The sequence below is a fragment of the Macrobrachium nipponense genome, chromosome 28 (assembly GCF_015104395.2).
Source record: "Macrobrachium nipponense isolate FS-2020 chromosome 28, ASM1510439v2, whole genome shotgun sequence".
Lineage (NCBI taxonomy): Eukaryota > Metazoa > Arthropoda > Malacostraca > Decapoda > Palaemonidae > Macrobrachium > Macrobrachium nipponense.
Genome location: NC_087217.1, coordinates 19,045,212 through 19,054,338, shown reverse-complemented (window position 1 = coordinate 19,054,338; position 9,127 = coordinate 19,045,212). Strand labels below are relative to the sequence as shown.

Sequence of the window (9,127 nt, the reverse complement as noted above, 5' to 3'; positions counted from 1 at the left end):
ACCATTTTCTGTAAGGTGCTCAACACTACCACTATTTATTACTCCTTTTTGCAGTCTGGTCCTCGACGTCTGAGAGGCAATCATTGAATGTGCAGCAGAGTGCGTTATTTAAATAAGGAAAGTACATAGTATATCTTATGGAAATGTCAAAATTGACCATAAATCATTTAAAATATATTTTGACCTTAAATTATTCGAAACGTCAGAACTGACTAAATACATTATGGCTTCTCCTTGTCAGGACTATCAAATTAAATTTTAGAACCAAATAAATTATAAATATATAATTCGCGAAAAGTATAGAAATCTTCAATAACGTTTCAACGTAATCACGTAATGCATAAACTCAAATGTACTAATTACATTTAATGATTACTGTTTAGTCTTTTATCTGTCTAATCGATACTGTCAATTCTGACAAGACTTAATTTTAAATCATTGTAAAGAGACTAAAAGCCAATGTTCTTGGTCATGTTTGGATGACAGTCGTTTTTATTATTGTAAGAATCTGTCATTGGGTAACTGACAAATAAGGGTTCGTAAGAATCTTTAGAATAATCCGTGACTGATTTACTGGAAGTGATCTGATTAGCTTGAAATTTTATTGTCAACCTGGACCGTATCGTTGATTTTAAAATGTGGTGCTCTTAATACAGAATTTATATTTTCAGTGAATTGCAGTTGTGTAAATATATACTAAATAAGTAAAACATAAAGTACAAAATATGTAATGCTAAATCTCATCTACAATTAACGCTCGTTTTGATCAAAGGTCACATTCTTATTAGTAGTTTGGTTAATTTTGCATTTCACAATTTTATTTCTCAAGTTCCTTTCAATGGCACTGGCTGTTTGGGTACGGTATACCTTATAAAACAAAGTTTTTTTCACACGATCGTAATATAAAATTTTAAAAATTTGTCTAGCCAGTTGCTTAAATAGACCCTTTCTATAAAAGTATGAATTTTTTCCCCCCAGAGTATTTCATCATGGAATTATGTCTTACAAATCTCTCTCTACCATATGATAAAAACCCGTCCTACCTTTTGTAACAGAACGAAACAATTTCTACCAAAAAAATCGACATTAATCTTAGTAAATGACATGAAATAAAAGCGCCTGCAATTATGTCAATCTCTCGTCGCCCAGACGGAAAGGACCAGACTACAAAGCTATGTTTCACAGTGACTCCAAAAGCAATGTACCTCCGTTCCAATATATGTATAGTGTTGTTTTCTTTCTTTTTTTTTCTTTCATTAAAAAATAAACCGTAGTACCATCGTCAGGGTTACAGTGAGAATTATGTGAAGGGAAGAACATAGTTTTAATGTTTAATTTTTGTGTTTTTTGTTTTTTTAAAGTTTCCCGTCACGTAGTTGCCAAAATCCCTGTTTCATTAACCTTATATATATTATATATTTTTTTGCATTTGTGTATAAATATCATTGTGTTGCTAATAACGGCTAATAAAATAGCAAGAGACAAAAGTTAATGCAAATTGTGGTAAAACACACACTGAAATACGGTAAAAAAAAAAAAAAAAAAAATGTTTGTCCCCAAATGACCGCAATTCAAAGTCTATCAATAAAAAAGAAAAAGAAAAAAAAGTAATCGTGGGCCACGAATCAGTCTTAATCATATGCCAAATAAATATACTAGGAAGTGGCCACACACAGAAAATTGTTAAAATAGATCAGCCAAAAATATAGACATTCAAAGTCTGCAGAAAGAAGACAATGGGGTATCAGTGAACGCGTACTGGCGTACATGTAAACGAGTTTGTAAACATAAATATGAGTGTATTCAGAACAACCGGTAATTGCTCCTCTTAGATATACTCACCCAGGTTGCTTGGTAATTGTTCCTCTCAGAAATACTCACCAAGGCTGCTTTTCTGCCTCCTCAGCACCCATAGCTATTTATACCTAGCTCCTATATACGTATGTTTTGTTGACAGTCTCTGGGTATAGTTTGACTCCTAAAGGTGCGTCTACACGGTCGAACAGTGTCCGACGGACAAACATTGTTGCCAATTAACAACTGTCTGCCGGTCTTTGCCTTGTGAGCAGAGTAAAAACAGTGGTTTACAACCTCATCTGGTACCAGTTTGTTGCCAGATCTACTTCCATCAGCAACGGGACCAATGGCTTTACGTGAGGCGCTAGGAATCTAATGTGAAAATGATGACTATTCAATGGAATGCATAAATGGAGACTTCTGCCCCTTTTTGCGAGGTGTCCAGATAAGCTCCTAAATTACACTAGTGACCTTTACGGTGTCAAATTTGATTTTGAATGTTCAACACCACAGTTCTAGAGAGTGATGATTTTATTACATACGTTTTTTTCATAAGACTATAAATTACGTTCGAGATTAACGCTTCATAATGCATCACAAACATCTGTTAAATGATGCTCCTCGAATTTAAAATATTGAATCCAAGTTTCAAGTTGAACACGAAGTTTATATACCTATTAAACAGCTATGGCGAAGAAGAAAATCTAAACAATAAATAAAGAAAAAATAAAAAAAACACCAGAAAAACAGAAAAAAATACGCAATAAGAAACTATTCCAGTCGAAGGCAAGAATCATTCAAGTACAACAGGATTCCATACAAGAAAATTTGGCATCCGTATTTAACTCTGTTACAAACCCACCAAATGAACAGATCATTGTAGCTATCAAAGTTTCATCCATCATTCTGAAAATGTTTACGTGAAAGGATTTTATCTACGGTAACTTGGAAAGACCCATTTGTCATTTTTATTTTTGCACATATGGACGTTCAATTCTGTAGCAGTTGGTTTATAATTTTTTCGCTTGTTCCTTGTAGTAGATTTGGAATGGTTTTTCTAAACAAAAGAAACTTCCTGTATTCGATTTGATGATGGTGTGGGATTTCAGCTCTCTTTTAAACTGATAATGAAAGAATGTATCCATCAGATGTTTGAAGAAAAAAGGATTTATTTCATTCATTGTAAGTTACCTCTATAATTGTATATTTATAATGACACAAAATGAAATCATTATTACAATGATTACACTGAAGTACGATCTTCATCGGGAATAAAAAGGAAACATTAACTGGGTCCCATTCGTTGTTGTTGTTTGAGATTTAAGCAGCTCATAGGGTCCTATTCGTTCGCATCCACTCAGAACAAGACAAAGCACACCTAAGATATACCTAATATTATATCTGTGAAATTTACGATGAAAAACCTTTCCTTTTTAAAAGAAAAAAAAAAGTGAAGACTTGCAAAAGCACCTAATAGCAGAGTAACCTCTTTGCAAAAGAGTTGGTCATTTTTTAAATCCCTAGCTTCAAGTATGTTAATTGAATTTAATCATAATTCTTGTCGCCTCTCCCTTTTCGGTTTCACATACAGACAATATGTTCTGTGGAAGCTTGGTATATAACTTAGTAAGTCAATGGACATTTTCATCTCGCTTAATGTCAGTGTATTCTCATTTATAAAATAAAACTGGGCAGTCGGAGGTCCAATGCAATTAGCAAAAGATGTGAAGACATAAATATACTCTTAATTCGTTCTTTATAAATTCTTTCACGAACATCAGGAAGCTACCAGTTTCCTTAACATTTAACAGCAATTTCCTTAAAAACCTAATGGCAATTACAATATTCGAAGTGTAAAAAAAAAAAAAAAAAAAAAAAAAAAAAAAAAAAAAAAAAAAAAAAAAAAAAAAAAAACTTTTGGAGTCAGACTCGAAGAGACACCACTGAAAAAAAATTCTTTGAAAATAATTTTATTTTTCATATAATCCTGCTAACCGACATATAACACAAATGGAAGTAATAACAAAATAATAATTCATTAGCAGTGATTATTTCACTATACGATGATAAGATTGAAGGAACATCAATAACAAAATTTAAGAAGTTTTACAATCAAATAAATCTCGCTCTTTGTTACCGTCGCATTATTTACTAAAGCACGTTTAAAAAAGGTAAACTGAGACGATTTACAGTAGCAAATGAATTGTGCAACTGTAAATGAAGTTTGTTTATAATCAGATAAGGAGTATCTCTCGACTTAGGAGAAAAACACCTCGCGAAAACAACCCTTAGAACATTTCGCAATAGAGACAAGAGTTCCGATGGCTCTGGATGAATAAAGGAGACTGACTTTGCAAATCGTGGAAAAACGGTTCTGCTGAAGTGAAGAAACAAGGGCGAAAATACAATGCCTTCCTCCTCGCGCCTTTAAGTCATAAAGCCGTGTTGTTTCTAAGATCACTGATGGAGTTGATAATGACGGTTTCATGATTCTGTTTAGTGAATAAATCTGGAGGTTAGAGTGGCTTAACAGGAGACACACACACACACAGAGAGAGAGAGAGAGAGAGAGAGAGAGAGAGAGAGAGAGAGAGAGAGAGAGAGACTAATATAAATTTCTCCTTTGGTATTCCTTGTTCACCTCCAGGGGACAGAGATCAAATTCGATCGTTATGCGACAGAGCGAAGACAAAAACTGATGCGGACCAATCGGGATCGTGCCCTAGAGGTGACTCTTCATAATGACCAATCCCCGCAGGGGAAATGGATGACATCACCGGAGTGGGTGGGGCTTAATCTTGTCAATCAGCTAAGCCGCAGGAATATCGATGGCGGAACGGAGAATAGTGTATCGACAACATACGGTTTTGGGGTCGCTGGGGAGGATTCCGACCGACCATAATGCTCTCTCTCTCTCTCTCTCTCTCTCTTTCTCTCTCTCTCTCTCTCTCTCTGACCAGGTGTTGTGCGGTCTCCTCACTAATTTGTGACTTGCTGATTAGGATATAATTACCCTTTCGCACGCACCGCCTCCCGATTCTGCCGCTAGATCCCGCTTCTGAGGATGATCGAGGATGCTGGTGGTATGAGGGAAAGAGGGAAGGAAGGAAGGAAGGCAAAGGAGGTCTTATTCAACCTCCTTGGAAGGAAGGCAGGCTGCGAAACTGGTCAAGTGAGGGAAGGGACACCATGGAACAATAGAGACAAGAGATCCAAAATGTAATAATGCAGCAATGAATCAAGGGAACGGAATAATATATATATATATATATATATATATATATATATATATATATATTATATATATATATATATATATATATATATATCATTAAGCTACAAAGATCATTTATACCAAATTCACGACATTTGTAGCTTAATGACTGTATAAATCACGGTGATGTGATACAAATTTTTATGTAACATACCTAGATATATATATATATATATATATATATATATATATATATATATAAATAAATACATATATATACACACACATAATGTGGACATGTACCGTATTTATGTAAAAATAAGACAAAATCCCACTGGAGAAAATAAAACATAAACACTGCAAAAAGAAAATAGAAGAAGAAAAAAAGCCCCCCAAAACAATGTGGGAAGTTATACAAATTGCAACTTCCTTTGCGCTCCTAACTCAGGAAGTTGAAATTCATACTAAAAGCGTTTCCACGTCATGACGGGAAGAGTTTCAATCTACGTGAATTTTGAAGGCAATCTTACTTCTTCAGTCAAGTCTATCGTTTCTTTCTCAATTATCTATCTTTTTTTTTTGTTTCTATTGCCATTTTCTTAAGACATAGATAAGGTTCGCTGGTTGCTTGTCATATTGGCCTTTGCACTCAAAAGCTTTCCATTTTATTTTAATATTATTAAGCGACAATGTCTCAACCATTTGAACCTTTCAAGACACCAATTAAAACTTCTATGCCGTTGTATCCCAGTTCATCCAAACTTCCAATCTAAAGGGGAACATTTTATCACTGAATCTCTTCCTTTGCTTTGCCTGTGGCTACAGGAAGTTAATCATTTAACCTACTAATTTGGCATTTGTAATGTAATGTTGCTTAAATGTTTTCAACCTTGTTGCCTGTAACATCGCTTACCGTTACCCAAACCTATCCAGCACCAGCATGTTTTAAGCAAATTTGGCGCTGTCATGCTATCGACTAAAATTTTCTATTTCTGAACCACTGATCCATTCACCCCACCCCCCACCCCGCCCCCCGTCCCACCTCCCTGTCAAATAAAAAGAAACCAACAACTAATCTTTTAATGACTTTGTCCGGTTTAAACTTCTGATAAAGGTGTTTTTTTTTTTTCCAGCGTCTCTCAGACTTCTCAGTTTGGAGACTTATTCCCATCAACATCCTCCGATACATCTCGCATTGTATCCCAATCCCCTCAGTTTTCACTATTTTAAATACCAAGTATCATAAACGTCCAAAGTTAACATGCAGTGCAGTTAATTGTCATAGCATGTGGGGGCAATATTTGGCTTTAATAGACCGATGGACTAAAATGAATTTTATAGGGAAATAGCCCCCAGAAACTAACACACAACTGCCAAAATACGATAGGGAATATGAGTATATAAGTGGACCGAGGAAAGGCAAACTTCATTTGAAATTTGAACTGTTTATGAAATAACAAATTATGACACAAATTATCATAATAAATAAAATACACAGTGATAAGGAAAGTAGGAGAAATTACATAAAAACCAGATGAAAGGAAAAGAACAAACGCCGCGGAGGAATAAAAGGCACGAAAGGGTATGTCGGAACAAAAGAAAAGAGAGAGAGAGAGAGAGAGAGAGAGAGAGAGAGAGAGAGAGAGAGAGAGAGAGAGAGAGAGAGAGAGAGAGACGGCGGAGAGGAGCTAGACAGGTTAATGAGGTAATATATCACAAATTGCTTCTCCCACCTGCACGGAGGAGAGACCCAGAGGGAGGAAGGGAAAGAGAAAGAAGAATATAGCGAGATCTATGGGACTGGATGAGACGCATAAAAGTGTTAGTTAAAGGAAAAAATTAATTCTGAAGAAAAGTTAGGAGAGAGAGAGAGAGAGAGAGATAATCTGATGGATATCTGACACAGACAATGTGATGACTATGAGGGAATACGAGAAATAGTTGACACAAGATAGACATAGAATGATAGACACAGAATATACATAGAGAAAATTAAGAATACACACACATATGAGAGAGAGAGAGAGAGAGAGAGAGAGAGAGAGAGTGCTAAATATCAGAGAGAAAAAGAGTGAGTACGAGAGACAAAGGCACGAAATACACTATTACTAGGCAACATTACAAGAGCTGAACTTGTTATTGTTCTCGAAGGCAACCTTGAAAAATGTCGTGCAATTCACTGCAACAATTACTTGCACTTTTACTTATGGCGGTGTTTGGGTTGGTTTGCGCGAAACTAAAACCCCTTTGTATATTTGCTTATACATATGCATGTGCGTGTTGATATTGCTTTCATTCATTCTTTGATTTAATCTGACAAATAAACTTGAGAGTGCCCATATGATTGCGTGCACATTTTAAGTAATGATAATGATAAAATGTATTTCTCTAACATCTGCTTCTATGGACGGCTCAGCTGTAAGCTGAGAACTATTTCCGTTAACAGCGGTATTTCCTTGAAGAACGAGACATAATACAAGTTACTGTTTCTTTACAACTTCTACTACGAATAGGAATCTATTGGATTATTTTTTTCGTTTCTTGATTTGATAAGTATTTTATACAAACGCAATTTATATAATATACATATATACATATATATGTATATGTATTAGGGCTTGTGCCTATATGATAAGGCGCCCTATGAGGTAATGTTAGACTAGCGATAATCTATACGCTAAGTCGGTTGGTATTGCACTTCCATCTTCAATGGAGTGTCTGGGGTTTTGTAGATCACTTACGAAGTCGGTATTATCTTTACGACGATGTGTTAAACTCTGGTTCGGTGAGGTTCTTGTAGAAAACACAAGGTATAAAAAATAGTCTATTCTTCTGAAGTTTTACATGATGAAGATCAGGTATGATCGTACAAGTCTTCTATGACGATAGCTTGATCGCTTCTGCCAATGATGATGGCTAATCCTATTCCTCTACATGATAAAGCTTAGGTAAAGAGGTACAGGTCTTCTAATAACGATAGCTAACTCTGTTCTGCCTGTCTACCATCTCTGTTACAAGTTATGAAGGAACAGACAGTAGTTCGAACATATGAACATACTATCAGATGACATAGTTTCATACGAACACACAATCGAATGAGACACGCTACAGATCACGTAGGCCGTTTGAATAATAGGTCGGGGTAGTTGTCTCAAGCAGGGAGCTTGGACTAATGTTTATAAACAATTGAATGACTACAGGTGACGGCATGTTATCTTAGCCTACATACTTATTGTATACGTCATCTTTAGCGTCTCTAGTCTGATCACATTCCTGCAAGCAATCTGGTTGACCTCTTTAGTTTTAGACTTTTATATATATGGACTAACATTCCATATTTTTATTATGTAAACACTTACATTAGCTCGGTCAGCTACCAAAACCAACTACTGAATATTACTCAAACTTGACTGGCATTTGACTTATAGGAGTGTGATACAGACACTATGTGAATATATATATATAAGTAAATAAAAATTCATTGTGTACATGAATTGATTCAAGTAATAAAATATAAAACAATGATATTGGTAAATAATAGTGATCACGGATATATAATGATACAGTTTTACACTTCATTTCTTTAAGATACTTATGCTACAGAAAATACTAATGTACTCTGATAATTGCATAGAATGAAGATTAACATGATAAAAATCATATTTTAACTGATAAAAAATATCATATATGAATTGATAAAATTATTAATGTTTATGCTGATTGATTCGTTGATTTTTATGCTAAATGTTATATATCTGATTAGTAATTCATATACTAACTCATAAATACTGCAGATAATGGTAAGATATAAGGTAACAGATTGATTATAGCTACCTGATTTGTTTATACATATGTATATGGATTCATATAATTATGATTAATATATGTGCACTTTAAATAGATTCCTATTGCGTGCACGCAAAGATATATTTCGATTCCGTTATTTATGATCATTTATATATAGATTCCTAGTGCGTACACGCAAAAAATATATTTCGATTCTGTTATTTATGATCAATTATATATAGGATACATGATACTTTATATATATAGGATACATGACCGAGGTTATACTACTTCACTTTTAACTAGCTTTCGAACAACTTTTCGTCCATT

The 9,127-nt window shown here is 34.6% G+C and overlaps 1 protein-coding gene and 1 long non-coding RNA gene across 2 annotated transcripts in view; one reads left to right on the top strand and one right to left on the bottom strand.

Moving 5' to 3' along the window:
- The window catches only part of LOC135201551 (zinc finger protein ZIC 4-like), a 53,712-nt gene extending 52,439 nt beyond the window's left edge, over nt 1–1,273 (top strand). Inside the window, 1 exon segment of the mRNA XM_064230546.1 lies at nt 1–1,273. This exon segment is cut by the window's left edge and continues 703 nt beyond it. The gene's annotated coding sequence lies outside the window, so the exon portion shown is untranslated.
- The window catches only part of LOC135201291 (uncharacterized), a 303,738-nt gene that overhangs the window by 223,014 nt on the left and 71,597 nt on the right, over nt 1–9,127 (bottom strand). The gene's annotated exons all lie outside the window — the stretch shown is intronic.